Genomic DNA, 15,674 nt, shown 5'->3' with positions numbered 1-15,674 from the left:
TGCATAAATAAGTTGAACAACAAGTTGATGTCTGTGTCTCTCTCTCTTTCTTTCTCTCTCAAAAAAATCAAAAAATCAAAAAATCAAAAAAGGAAAAGCAAATAAGAAAAAACGTGGAAGCTCAAAAGGCATTTGATAAAATTCAACATTCGTTGAGTTTTAAAATTTTTTAAATTTAGGAACAGGAGGATAATTCTTCTAAAAAATCTTTATTACTGTTTTAGGTGAAAAAGTGTTCAGATTATACCAGTCGAATCTGGAAATGGAAACTGTTGATTCCCTCCATTCTACATAATAGAAATAGCTGCCACTAGGTGACAGCTATTTAGTCCTTTGTACCAGACATTCCATTACCTCAGTCGATCTTCACAACAATGCTATGAACTAGATACTATGATTATTCCCATTTTACAGATGTGGAAATGGGCTTACAGAAGCTAATGAATTTTTATAGCGTTGCATAGGTAATTAATGATAGACCTGGGTTTTGAATGCAGATCTCTCTGATTTAAATTTCAAGGTCTTAACCATTGTGCAATACTTTTTCCTCTTTCATTCTAGATATTGATGCTTAGGTCCAGTTACAGGCTTAGTTATACATTTTTAAAAATTACTTTAGTAGTGAGCCCTGCCTGGTGTGGCTTAGTGGATTGAGTGCCGGCCTGTGAACTGAAAGGTCACTAGTTTGATTCCCACTCAGAGCACATGCCTGGGTTGCAGACCAGATCCCAAACGGGGGGTGTGCGAGAGGCAAGTGGTTGATGTTTCTCTCACACATTGATGTCTCTCTCCCTCTCTTTCTCCCTCACTTCCCCTCTCTCTAAAAATAAATAAAATCTTTTAAAAAAAGATTTTAAATCTTTTATCTTTAGAGGGGAAGGGAAAGAGAGAGGGAGAGAAATATCAATGTAGGGTTGCCTCTTGTGTGTCCCCTGCTGGGAACTGGCCTGCAACCCTTAGTTCGCAGGCCCGCACTCAATCCACTGAGCTACACCAGCCGGGGGTAAATAAAATCTTCTCTTTTTTTTTTAAGATTTTATTTATTTATTTATCTTTAGAGGGGAAGGAGAGAGGGAGAGAAACATCAATGTATGGTTGCCTCTCGTGCATCCCCTGCTGGGAACTGGCCTGCAGGGAACCGGTCTGCAACCCAGGAATATGCCCTGACTGGGAATCGAACCTCAATCCTCTGGTTCGCAGGGCCTGTGCTCAATCCACTGAGCTACACCAGCCAGGTAAAATCTTTAAAAAAGAAAAAAATTACATAAGTAGTACACTACATACATGTCAACCATAAAAGATTCAGATAATGAATATATTCCTAGAGCTAAATCCAACCCTCATTTACTCCCATCCTATTAAAAGTTTGGTCCGTGTACCAAAATGAAAACCCTTTTATTTTTAAAAGACTATATTTATTCCCTTTAGAGAGAGAGAAAGGAAGAGAAAACGAGGGAGAGAAACATTCATCAGTTGCCCCTCACACTCAGCCCAACCAGCGACCAGGCCTGCATTCCAGGCATGTGCCCTGAGGGGGAATCAAACTGACAACCTTTGGCTTTTCAGGACAATGCTCAACCAAAGAGCCACACCAGCCAGAGCAGGAAAGTCCTTTAATATAATTAATAGCTATCTCAACTAATAGCCAATATCATAAAAATATCCAAAGTTAATTCATCGTTTACTATATGCTAGACACTGTAGAAATGTTTTTGTCTCCATTTTGCAGATTAACGAAGTGCTGCCACTGCAATTCAGCCTAACAAGGCAATGTGATTTATCACCTAGACCTTTGCAAAAGCTTCCCAAATGGTCACAATTGCCCTCCTGCTTTTTATTTTCCAGGCAGCAACCAAAATTATCTTTTTAAAAAGCAAACCTGACGCTTCTATGCTCTTCTTTAAAACCCCTTCATGTCTTCATATTGCCCTTAGAAGAAAAATACAAAGATGGCCTCCATTTGCTGGCCATGACTTTCCTCACCAGTCATTTCTCCATCTTGCAATCTTTGCTGCAGTCACACTGACTGCCTTTTAGTTCCTTTAATTTATTTTACTCGCTCCTGAAATAATCTCTCTGGCCACCCTCTTTCCATTTTTGGTGAGCTCCTAGCCATTGTTCAGGACTTAATTTATACCTGCCGTTCTCAGAAGGCCTTCTGTGACCCCAAAGATCCAGTTGCTTCATTTGATTGGCACCCTGTACTTTCACTGTCATAATACTCATCCCAGGTTATTGTAGAGACTTTCTACAAATTGTGCCCTCTACCCTGGATGACCATGACTGAGCTTCTCTTTCAACCATCAAATCCCCAGGGCCTGGTGCTGGGATACTTTATATATATATATATATATATATATATATATATATATATATATATATATATATATGAATGAACCCATTATCTTTCATTTTCTGAACCATTAAAGAATATCCCTAGTCATAAATGACTAATTTCAGATATTAAAGAATTTCACCTGGCTAGTGTAGTTCAGTGGATTGAGCGCAGGCCTAAGAACCAGAAGACTGCAGTTCGATTCCCAGTGAGGGCACATGCCTGGGTTGCAGGCCAGGTCCCAGCAGGGGACACACAAGAGGCAACCATATGTTGATATTTCTCTCCCTCTCTCCTTCCTTTCCCCTCTAAAGATAAATAAATAACAAATCTTAAAGGAAAAAAAAGAACTCCAAAGTTCAAATGTGTGGTAAATTATGCTGGATGGTATGTAGAACAATCTTTACCTTGAATACTCTTAATGTGGATCAACATATGACTCAAAACTACAATTACAATAAATAAAAAGTATAATTACCCTCTGGTTTGACTTTTTATGAGGCCCAGAAGGGAAAAGGATGGATATAATATGCTTGATGAAATACATTGCTAATCCTCAATAGTAATTGCATTGACTAAATTTACATCTTCAACTGTATCCCAGGGCCTGAGAAACCATGTTGGTTCATTGAATTTGTGTTAATTTAGCTTCATAGTTCCACCCTTGCAGAGGCCATTCAGTTTCCAGACCTATCAGCACTTGTCTCTATAGTTTCACATACACAATAAAGACCTCAAAGTATTTTGTTTGGAAGCAGAAAAGAGGGTGCCTAAACTTTCAAAATTTACACTCCCCTGTAATAAGTGGATGGTAGACCCACCCAACTGGCAAACTCTAAGGGTGCAGTAAATATCTGCACCACCAGGTGTCTCAGTGGCCATGCCACTTCCTCCATCTCCTTGGAAAACAGCTAGCTGCACACACTCCATTACTCCATTGTTTTGAGACTCCAAGCAAATAACCTTTCTGAAGGGTTGATTTCAAAATTTCCAGCAGATCTAATCAGTATCTACACTGACTCTCTCAATAACAGAAACAGTGGATTAACCGTAGTCTCCAACTGTTATTGCTTTCCTTTGTTTAGAGACTGCATGCTGTGTTTGCAGTACATTTATTTAATTATGTCTTTATCTGTCTATTTATGTATAGGGGAGGGGAAGAGTCTTAGCCTGAAGTGATTATGATGTTCTACCTGATTTTGATCACCTTTCTCTACACACATACTACAGTCTTAAAGGCATTTATCACTGTTGGTAACTAAATTAACCACCTGAACTGATTTTAAAGGTCAAAAAGACTTAGAACCTAAAGAATCACCAAATGGAGTAAGATAGCACAAAGACAGGCTCCATATATGTGAATTTTTACCATAAAGGGGACATCAGAAGTCAGCGAGATAAAAAAGAAATAGTCAACAAATGGTATTAGAATAACTAGTTTACCAAAAAAATATCAAAGTAATTCCAGAAGGATTAAAAAGGTAAATATATTTAAAAACCAAATCCTGAATGAGAAAAAATAGAAGTGAATATCAGATCTTTGTCAGAAACAGAAATATCTAAGATTTAATATAAGAAATGATAAAACAAAATATCAATAAATTTCTCTGCGTGAAGATTAGAAATCGTGAAAAAAGAAGAAAATAACAAAAATGAAAAGTCAAACTGAAAAAATAATTACAAAGAAAAATTACAAATGGTTAATACCTTTAATATATAAATAATTTATACAATTTTATAAGAAAAATCACTAGGATCCCAGTAAACAGCCAAAATAAATGAACAAACATTTAGAAAATATTTGTCTTCACTGGTAATTTCAGAAAAGCAAAGTAAAATGAGAACCATTTTTCATCTAAGTTAACACAAACTGAAACAGCCACTACTGATATAACCCTTTTGGAAAATAATTTAGCATACCTTTTAATAAATGCATTGTCTCTCTCTTCCCCCCCCTTTCTCTTCATTTTCATTCAACAAATACCCTCTGTGTGCCATCTAGGTGCTGGAATCTAGTCTAAATTCTAAGTACAGAAAAAAACTTTATGTACAAATTTGTTCATCTCAACATAATCAGCAATAGCCTCAAATTGAAAACCTGCTGCCTTGTCACCCATAGACAACATGACCAAATGTCCTATTTTGCTCAAGACAATCTTGGTTTATGCCTGATGTCCTAGTGTGAATAATTATCAAATGGTGCCCCCTATTCAGACGACTTTCTGGCTGATGGCAGTCAAGTGTCTTGAGAAAGGGCCAGCTTCTCTAATTCGTACAAAAGCACCATTGGGATTAACCACTGCCCATGGAGTCACTGAGGTTGGTGATTTATGGTTTTGTCTCAATATTTTTATCATTTCCAAATTTTCTAAAGTAGACTTTATAGGCATATAGGATTTGCAGGGTTTAACTAATTTCATTTTTATAACCTATAGTTATCTTTTTCTTATTTCACTGGTTTTTTATTATTTTTTAATTACCGATTTGAGAGAGAGGAATAGAGAGAGAGAAACAGTGATTTGTTGTTCACCCATTTATGCATTCATTGGTTGATTCTTGCAGGTGCCCTGACCTGAGATGGAACCCGCAACCCCAGCACATCTCATCAGTACTCCAACCAACTGAGTTAGTCTGCCAGGGTTTTATTTCACTATTTTTTAAAGATGAGGAAATTGAAGTACTGAGAGATTAAGTTACTTACCTAGAGTCACACAGTTATTAAGTGATGGAACCAAGATTTACACTCAGGCAGTCTATCTCTAGACCTTTAAACACTAAGGTAGCCTACCCATCAGCACAATTATATCCAACTGGGCTTGTTATTCATTTATGGGGAATAAAGATTACCTAAGCTCATGAAAGCACTTAAAAAGTGCTTAAACATAATAGCCCCAAAAGATTTCTATTTCTTTCTTAGAAATACAGTTAAAATCTTTTCTTTTAAGTTCACTAATTAGAAACAAAACAAATAAAAATATAGTTGATTTTTAAAATATTTTTTATTTTATTTTTTTGGGGGAGGAAGGAAGGAGAAAGGGTGAGAGAGAAACATCAGTGTGTGGTTGCCCCTCATGTGTCCCCTACTGGGGACCCTGCCCGCAACCCGGACACGTGCCCTGACCAGGAACCGAACCGGGGACCCTTTGCTTCACAGGCTTGTGCTCAATCCACTGAGCTACACCAGCCAGGGCAAAATATAGTTGATTTTTAAAAAATAAGATGCAAAAATTTATTAAATAAGAAAACTATAAGAATTCTAAACATCAAATTATAAGTGTCTTTGATATATGGTTATATTTCTGTTTATATTTTAATGTATATTAAGTAAACACAATAAGATATCTGTTTTAAATGTGTTGGTGGACATGTTTCTCTTACATGATTAATGTGGATTGAACAATATGCATTACTATTTAAAATGATGAAATATAAAAATTATATTCTTTTAAAAAATATTTTATTCATTTATCTTTAGAGGAGAAGGGAAGGAGAAAGGGAGAGAAATATCAATGTATGGTTGCCTCTTATGCATCCCCCACTGGGAACTGGCCTGCAACCCAGACATGTGCCCTGACTGGGAATCAAACCGTGATCCCATGGTTCACAGGCCCATGCTCAATCCACTGAGCTACACCAGTCAGGGCTAAAATCATGTGTATTTTATGTTATTAAAGATTTATAGAAACAACTGTATAATGCTACCTTTAATTATGTTAATTAAAAATAAATCAACTTTAAAAGTCACTTTTTTTTATCATATACTACAGAAGAACAAAATTTAAATTATCTCCTTAAATGGAATCCTGGTGTGTTCAACTATCACCAGTCTGAATCATACTATGCTGGTACAAATTAATTAAATTCTCTTTAATGGATCTAAGTGTTCCAGTCTCCTGGGCTATAGATAGATTCACAAATCATATTGAAGTTTAGCTACAGATGTCTCGTCCATCATGTGTTGACATTTCCTAGTTTCATTCTCAGATGCCGGAAGCAGCTTAGGTCGGCTAAGAAATGAAAAGATTCAGCCCTGGCTGGTGTAGCTCAGTGGACTGAGCACGGGCCTGCAAACCAGAGGATTGCAGTTTGATTCCCAGTCAGGGCACATGCCTAGGTTGCAGGCCAGTTCCCAGAAATGAAAAGATTCAGGTTCCCAGCCCACCTCCATCTCAGGCCATTTGTCTCTTGGCAAGTTTCTGAACTTCCCTGAGCTTCACTTTCCTCATTTGTTATATAATAAAATAATACCACCTCGTAGTGTTGGCTTGAGGATTAAGTGAAATGGGTCACACTGAGCACCTAACATAGTCTGGCTTCTAGTAAATTGTCAATTAATTATTATCATTGTGACATCCAATTTCTGGAACCCCAATGGGAACTCTTATGTAGTGACTCTGGTTGGATGGGGTAAAACTTGAAAATAACCTCACTGGCTTGAGCAAGGAAGGACACAATGGAAGCACAGTTTGAGTGACACTTTCCAAGAGGGCATAAGGGACAATTGGGACTGGCAGGGCAAAGCAGACAAGATCATCAAAGTTGGTTGGGTTTTGGCAGGCATGCTAGGTCCTGCAGGAGGAGTATCTGGGCCAAACGAGTGAATTTTAATATCCTTCAGACCACAAAGGGGATAGGCTTCCTGCACACCCAACACGGCAGTGAAAGGCTGGGTGCCTGCTGTCTCCTAATAATCACTGAGACTGCAGCAAGAGCAGCAAAAGAGCCTTTGTCTCAGCTGTCTCTCCTCTGACAGACCCAGAATTGGGGCCTAAGCTCCAAGGGCTCTCATCGTTATCACATAACATGTCTAGAGGTTCATGAACATAGTACCACAGGGACAGAGGCACAACATGGAGGCAGCATACCTTGAAATCCCTTTGTCATCTTTCCAAGTTCAACGCTGGATCCAGATTCTAAAGCTCAAACCAGATAATGCACATTTCGTACATTCCCACCATAAAATATCGGCTGTTATCCCTCCATGCTTCACATGACCTGGAATGCAGTAAGTGTTGGGTGATTAAAGGTCTTCTTCCCTGGACTTTCTTAGGCAGGGCTGGTCACTTGCCCCTTTGGGATCCTAACTCTCTGTTCTTGGCTTGCCATTGTACTTACCACAATACATTACATTTCTACTGTCTGTTGACTTGCATGTGCCCTCCACAAGGCTGTGAGTTCTTTGAAGACAGAGACCACTCTTTTGTCTGTGAATTCATATCATAGGTGCTTAATGAATATTTCACGACTGTTAAATAAACAAAAGTACATTGGAAAAAGTAGGCATTTTGGAATCTTTATAGACCTGGATTTGAATCCCAATCTCAGCATTGAAGCTGTGTGTCCCTAGGAAGTTACTTCACTGAAAAAAGGGATGAAAATAACCCCCTCCTAACATAAGTGAGGATGAAACAGGATAGTGTAGGAAATTGGCCCTGGACCTGGCCAATTTGGTGCTCAGCAAATGAGTTCCCTTAACCCTCAAGAAATTTATACTAGTAATTCAAGTCTCTTGCACTGAGTCTCCTTCATCTGTAAAACTCTGATGGAGAAAGAATACATGAGATAAATGTAAAGTACTATGATGTCTTTGGCTAAGCAATGGCTGTGTGAGCTGAAGGAAAAGTCTAATGTGTTATTACTAAGCTTAATTAAGTCTTTGATCATCTATAGCACTGGAAGAAGAGTACATTCTCTTTGAGGTTAATTCAAGGGACACTACTCAGGAGGGAAAATCGGAGGCAGGGGTCATCAGGGAGGCCGGGCACCTCTCCTCCGACCTCAGGCAGCACACGTCTTCCCAGTCCTCTTCACAGACACTAATAAATCCTGCTAAGCGCATCCTCCTTCTCCCCTGGGGCTTCTTTTGTGAATCACCCCAACCAGACCAAGGCTAAGAACAGGACTCAGGATACATCAGGCTTGGTGGATGGCTGACAACAGGAAGTGAGTCTGACAGAGGGGGTTGGATTTTAAATAAAAACAAATCCGATTGGACAGAGGGAGAAAGATAATAAGACGGGGAGGTAAACCGAAGGGGTAAATGCAGAGATTCTCCTACCAAAGCCCAAGTAAGCCAGATTCCGAGGTTGTGTGGTAGCTCCTCCTCCAAATCCCGATTACCCACCTCCAACCCTCCCCCACTGCCTTTTCACTGCTTGCTGAATTTAGACCACGAACCACGTGCTTGCTGCTGCTTCTGAGCCCTCCTGGGAATGAGAATCTGATGCTTCAGAAGCAGGGTGGGGGGCGGGGGGGATCCACAGCACAGAGTCAGGCGGCCTGCCCTTTCTGTGTTCTACAGATGGCCCCAATTATTTGGGAGGAAAAGCTGCGATCACACAAGAGATGACTGTAGGAGTCAGTGGCCTAAAAGGGAACAGCATGTTCACAGACTGGATCAAATCCATCATCTGCCCCCAGCCGTTTGACTTATTTCAGGGCTCATCCACCGCTGTCCACTGCCTCCATTCCCTTTCCTCCTGCCTTCCAACTGTGGCCCACTAGGTGAAGAGTGGCCTCTTCTGCCCCCTCTCTCTTCCCTGATTTAAGAAAAATTTTCAGAAAATTATCTCTGCCTCACAAGGCTGAAACCATGATACTGAAAAAGCTCAAAACCCTCGATTCTAAAACACTAGCACCCCCAACATCTTTCCTTGGGATGTTTTATCCAACTCCACATGAAAATTGCCCTATGCTGTTTCTCATCCTCTCATAATGTTCAAAGTATTATCTGTCTAGCCCCAGGTGTCTTAAGTCAGTTTCTTTTTTATGAAAGAAAAGCAGCAACAACAAAACCAAAAATGTCTCAAGAAATACGGATAAACTCACTCCCAAGGGGAGAGGCAGTTAAATATAGTTTGGGGGGAGGCCATAGAATCTACAACCAGAATGCCTGGGTTTGAATTCTGAGTTAGCGACTTACAAGTTACATGACTTTGCTCAAGTCCCTTATCCTCTCTGGCCTTTGAGAGAGGTTTCTTCATTTATAACATGGGGAAGATAATAATAGTACTTATTACTTTTAGCGTTAGGAGAATTGAATGAGTATTTAAAGCACATAGAACAGGACCTGGTACATGAAACATACCATAAAACATAGGCTATTATTTTACTAGAATATAGACTTGAGCTCTAATATATAAATTGCAACTGGAATTTTTTAAATTAAGTATAATTTATTTCATCTTTGAATTTGAAGAAACAAGCACCTCAGGTTTGTAACAACTGATTATCTAAAGATCTGTTTTGTCTTAACAGAAAAAAAAACAACCAAGGTTGTTTTCCCTAAGATATAAAAACCTTTTCCCTAGGATATAAAAAATTCTACGATTTTATATTTGTAATTGTATATTTATCTTCTGATGGTCCTGAGTTTACTCTTTTTTTTTTTTTTTTTAAAGAAGTATTTTATTTTATTTATCTTTAGAGGGGAAGGGAAGGAGAGAGGGAGAGAAATAGTTTGGCTCTTTTTATTATTGAACTTATTGGGGTGACATTGGTTAAAAAAACTAGATAGGTTTCAGCTGTACAATTCTATATGCAACTGGAACTTGCATGCCAGGTCTTTAATAGCTACCCTGGTGCATTCTGAGAAGTCACCATGCCCAGTCCATTCAAACTGCATTCCAACCTTATACCTTTCTCCCATTTGGCCATTTGAATGCTTGTTCATACAATAAGGTAAATTTCATCCTTAAAAAAGAGAAAGGAACCCATCTAGTCAGAAAGTCTGCTTTAGTGAAACATTAATGGCTCTATTCGTAGGTCTGAAGAGATTTCCACTCATGGAAATGAGATTGTTTGCAGAGTTGAATGGAGGAAGAGTAGCCCTTAAAAAGGACATCCATGCCCTGGCTGGGGTAGCTCAGTGGACTGAGTGTGGGCTGTGAACCAAAGGATCACTGGTTTGATCCCCAGTCAGGGCACATACCTGGGTTGTGGCCCGGTCCCCAGTGAGGGTCATGTGAGAGGCAACCGCAGATTAAAACTTCTCTCCCTCTCTTTCTCCTTCCCTTCCCCTCTCTCTAAAAATAAATAAAATATATTTTTAAAAGGACATCCAGGACTGACCTGTGAGTTAGAAACATCAGTAGAGTCCATAATCATAGACAGCATAAGACAAGTTTTAATGCCTTAAAATTTAGCTCCTGTCACAAGTGCACAACTGCAGTCATACCTTGAAAGGTCGCTGATGTGGACACCCTTTGAGCCAGACCAGGCGTTTCTTCAGCACTCACCCTTCTTGAAACTTCATAATTTCTCCTTGGCTCTACACCAAAGGCTTCGAGCTCTGAAAAAGTATGTTCAGGAGTCAGTGGCAAGGGTACGGTCAAAAGGCTACAAGGAGCCTCCACTTAGAAAGAGAACAATGGAGGCCCTGGCCAGGTAACTCTGTTGGTTAGAGCTTCGTCCTGATATGCCAAGGTCGTAGGTTCAATCCCTGTCAGGGCACATACTATGAATGCATAAATAAGTGGAACAGCAAATCTCTCTCTTTTTCTCTCAAAAAGTAAAAGTAGAAAGAAAAAAAAACAGTGGAGAGATACATCGGCTAGAAAAGACAGAGGGAAATGGACACAACCACACCAAAATTTACTGGGACAGACATTCCTTTCTTCCCTTTTTTCTTTTCTATATGCTTTCCTAAAGCTAAGTATAAACTCCACCACAGTGAGGAGACACTGTTCCTGGGAGGAGGTAATAAATTATAGCTATGTAGGAAAGTGAATAATGGGCCCTGGCTGGTGTAGCTCAGTGGATTGAGCATGGGCCTGCGAACCAGACAATTGTGGTTCGATTCCCAGTCGGGGCACATACCAGGGTTGCAGGCCTGTTCCCTGCAGGTCAGTTCCCAGCAGGGGACGCACGAGAGGCGACCATACATCGATGTTTCTCTCCCTCTCTCCTTCCCTTCCCCTCTAAAGATAAATAAATAAAATCTTAAAAAAAAAAAGAAAAGTGAATAATGTTTTTGTTTCTTTCATGGCACTTACCTAATTTATTATTTTATTAGTTGGTTTTTGGTTGTTGTCTGTTACCCCACTACACTGTGAGCTCCAGGAGAGCAAGGAACAAGCAGGCCCTCGGTCTTCTTTATTCTTGTATCCCCAGCAACCAACACAATGCCTGGCATACCACTATAAATTTTCACATAGAAAATAAGCTGTAAACATACTAGAAGAAGATACTAGCAAACATTATTTTTATATTCTCGGGGTCTGTAAAACCTTCTTGAATATGAGAGAAAATAAAAAAGCCATGAAGAAAAAAAAATAGATCTGACTACATAAACAAATAAAACTTTCTGCTAAAGGAATAATAATAAACATCAATTATTTGTCATTTATATGTGCCAGTTTCTGTTCTAAGCATTTTACATGTCTTTTAAAAAAAAGATTTTATTTTTATTTTCAGAGAGGGGAAGGGAGGGAGGAAGAGAGGGATTGGAACATGAATGTGAGACAGAAACAATTGGCATGTGCCCTGACTGGGAATTGAACCAGCAATCTTTTGGTTCACAGGCCGGCGCCCAATCCACTGAGCCACACCAGCCAGGGCAGCCTTTTATGTGTGTTAACTCATTCAAGCATCCTAATAGTCATTATGATATAAGCACTGTTATTATCATCTTCTTTTTACAGGTAAGGAAACTGAGGCACAACGAGATTAAATATTTTGTTCAAGATCAAACAGCTATTAAGTGGTAGAGTCTGGAATTGAACTAATGCAGATTGATTCAACATATCAATAAGAAACATACAGATAATCCAGTTAAAATATTGGCAAAGAATATGAATACAAATTCATTGAAGACATAAACACAAGTGGTTAATAAATATCTACCATCACTAAGTAATGATTCCTAAAACTATAACAATAGTGAACTTTTTACCTTTTAGATTGGCAGAAAGTAAAATATTGCTGATATCCAGTAGTAGCAAGGGTATGGGGAAAGAGAGTAAACCTATTTCTTTTTTTTCCTTTATAAATTTTTATTTATTGATTTTAGAGAGAGAGAGGAAGGGAAAGAGAAACATCAATTTGTTGTTCCATGAATTTATGCATTCACTGGTTGATTCTGGTATGTACCGTGACTGGAGATCAAACCTGCAACCTTGGCATTTTGAGATGATGCTCTCTCTAACCAATTGAACTACCTAGCCATGGCTAAAACCATTTTCTTCTTTTATTCAGTGGGTTATTTCTCATTGCTCTACTGAGTGAGTAATCAATGAGTGTTGATTCTCAGATTTTCCCAGATTTGACCAGTGGGAGTCCTTCAGGCAGGTTCATGTATGCTTTTGACATGCCCCATCACTCTTTGAGCACTACTTACATTCTGACACAAAAACATATTTACTTACAGGCTCATTCTGTCCCAGCTCTGTAATCAGTTATGTCTCTAAGGGGCCCTGGTTTCTTGCAGAAACCAAATATATTTAGCGTTTTTGTAGTGTCATTGCTTTTAGGTACTCTTGAAGGGCTAGAAAATGAATGTGTGTAAAAATGCTTCATGATAAATGTTAAGTAAAATATTTCAGACAGAAATACGTGTATACAAGGGAGATTAAAAAATCTGGAATTTATTTAAAGATTTTATTTATTTATTTTTAGAGAAAGGGAGGGAGAAAGAGAGAGAAACATCAGTGTGTGATTGCCTCTCGTAAGCCTCTCGATTGCCTCCCCTACTGGGGACCTGCCTCCAACCCAGGTATGTACCCTGACTGAGAATTGAACCAGCAAGTCTTTGGTTTGCAGGCCTGCACTCGGTCCACTGAGCCACACCAGCCAAGGCTGGAATTTATTCCTTAAAAAAAAATTTTTTTATATGTTTAAACTTCAGTCACCTTCAAAATACTCTCCATTTGATGCAATACACTTATGGAGACTTTTTTTTCACTGCTTAAAACAGTTTTTGAACTCATTGATTTTGATGCCTTTTAGTGCTTCTGCTGTTTTTTGTTTCGCCTCTTCCACACTGACAAAACATTTCCCTTTGAGAACTTCTTTCATCTGAGGAAACAAAAAAAAGTCACTCGGGGCAAGATCAGGTGAATAGGAAAGATAGGGCATGTTCTGAGTCAAAAACTGCTGAACACTCAGCTGTGGTGTGGGGCAACTGTGCTTGAAATCACCCATTATGAAATGGCCAAATGTGTCGAAAGAGTATTCAAGAAAAATTCACTGAATCCAAATGCAGCCTCTCACAACAATGCCAGCTGGTACACTGACACAGATAGGTTTCTAGAACACTCACGGGCTGGGAAAGGTCTATACTACAAGGGTCCCCCCTCCAGAAGATTATTTCATTTTGGGGGGTCCTCCCTTCATATAGTATGGTAGTTGTATTAGACACAAACACATATCCACACAGATAGATTCAGCAAAGTTTTTAATTATGGAATTTGTGGAGAGTTTTTTAAAATTTTCATTTGTATTCTAAGTTTTCTACAATTAGGTGTGTTGTTTTTTATTATTCAATCAACCTTTTATTTTAGAGTAGATTTAGTTACAAAAAAGTTGTGAACATAGAACAGACAGTTCTCTTACCCCCCACACTGTTTACCTCATTATTAACATCTTTTGTCACAGTTAATTAACAAATATCGTTCTCTTATACCCCGCACTCAGTTTCCTTTTATTAATGTCTTTTGTCACAATGAATGGGCCAATAATAATATACCATTATCAATGAAAGTCCACACTGTATTCAGAATTCCTTAATTTTAAAAAATATTAAAAATTTATCACCCTGGCTGATGTGGCCCAGTGCACTGAGTGCTGGCTTGCAAACCAAAGGTCATTGGTTCAATTCCCAGTCACAGCACATGCTTGGGTTTTGGGCCAAGTCCCCAGATGCGGGGGGCATGCTAGAGGGAACCAATCAATGTACCTCTTGCACATCGATGTTTCTGTCCCTCTCTCCCTCCCTTTCTCTTTCTCTAAAAAGGGGGAGGAAACAGAAAGAGAGAGACAGAGACAGAGTCAGAAACATAGATTTGTTTTCCCACTTATTATGCACTCATTGCTGATTCTTGTATGTGCCCTGATGGGGGATCAAACCCACAACCTTGGCATGTTGGGACAATACTCTAACCAACTGAGTTACTCACCAGAGCAGGTTCCTTTAGTTTTTGCCTAATGTCTTTTTTCTGTTTCAGGAGCCCATCCAGGACACCACATACGTTTAGTCATTATGTCTCCTTAGGCTCCTCTTGGTTGTATGAGTTTCTCAGACTCCTTGTGTTTGATGGTATTGATAGTTTGGGGGAACACTGGTTACATATTTTGTAGGATGCCCCTTATTGGGGATTTGTCTGATATTTTTCTCACGATTGGATGGGAGTTACAGGTTTTGGGGAGGAAGACTACCAAAGTAAAATACCATTGTCATCACATCATATCAAGGGTACTTATATCGGTCGTTGGTATGTTATTTTTATAGTGAAAAACTAAATGTGCTTTTTTAAAGTTCTGCCTAAGAACATATGTAATGCCTTAAAAATTTTTTTTTACCTATTTATGTTAGACAGAGGGGAGGGAGAAAGAGAGGGAGAGAAACATCAATATGTGGTTGCCTTTCACATGGCCCCCATTGGGGACTTGGCCTGCAACCCAGGGGATCGAACCAGCAATCCTTTGGTTTGAAAGCCAGCACTCAATCCACTGAGCCACACCAGCTGGTGTGCCTTTTCTTACATGTTAGTTTAAGACACAATTTTGGTTGCTGTATCAAAAGAAACAAAAATATTATAACATGATAGAAGTTCATTCCTTTCTCTCAAAAAGGCTTAGACAAAGCAGTCCTGAGCTTGTAGGAAAATATGCTTCACAAAGTTGGTGAAAGACCCTTCTTTTTTTTAAAATATATTCTTCTGTCTCATGTGTCTGTCTTCCTTAACAAGTAGCTTCTCAGCTACAATGGAAGCTTCCATGGTTGCACATCTAAGGAAAGCGCTCCAGAGCTTGCCATCACCTCTCCATCCAGTGGGAAAGGGAAGATGTACTTTTTGCTTTTAAAGACACACCTGGAAGTTGCACATTTCATCCATTCTGCTCACATTCCACTGGCCAGAAACTAGTCACATGGTCACATCTAGCTGTAAGGAAGGCTGGGAAATGTAGGCAGCTCTGAGCTCAGCCAAAAACTTCTATAACAGTTAAAGCAGGGGAGTTGGGATTTGAAGGGGACAATCAGCAATCTCTGCCAAAGCTGGAATGTAAGTATCCTTAAGGTGAAAGATGCATGTGGAAAATCCAGGGAAGGTGTGCAGAAAAAAGAGAAAGAAAATCCAATGCTTAGTGACTATTAATCATTACTTTTATTATATTGCCATCA

This window comes from Artibeus jamaicensis, unplaced genomic scaffold (assembly GCF_021234435.1).
Source record: "Artibeus jamaicensis isolate MK-2021 breed Jamaican fruit bat unplaced genomic scaffold, CSHL_Jam_final scaffold_847, whole genome shotgun sequence".
In the NCBI taxonomy this organism is placed as follows: Eukaryota; Metazoa; Chordata; class Mammalia; order Chiroptera; family Phyllostomidae; genus Artibeus; species Artibeus jamaicensis.
This window is presented reverse-complemented; position numbering follows the sequence as displayed.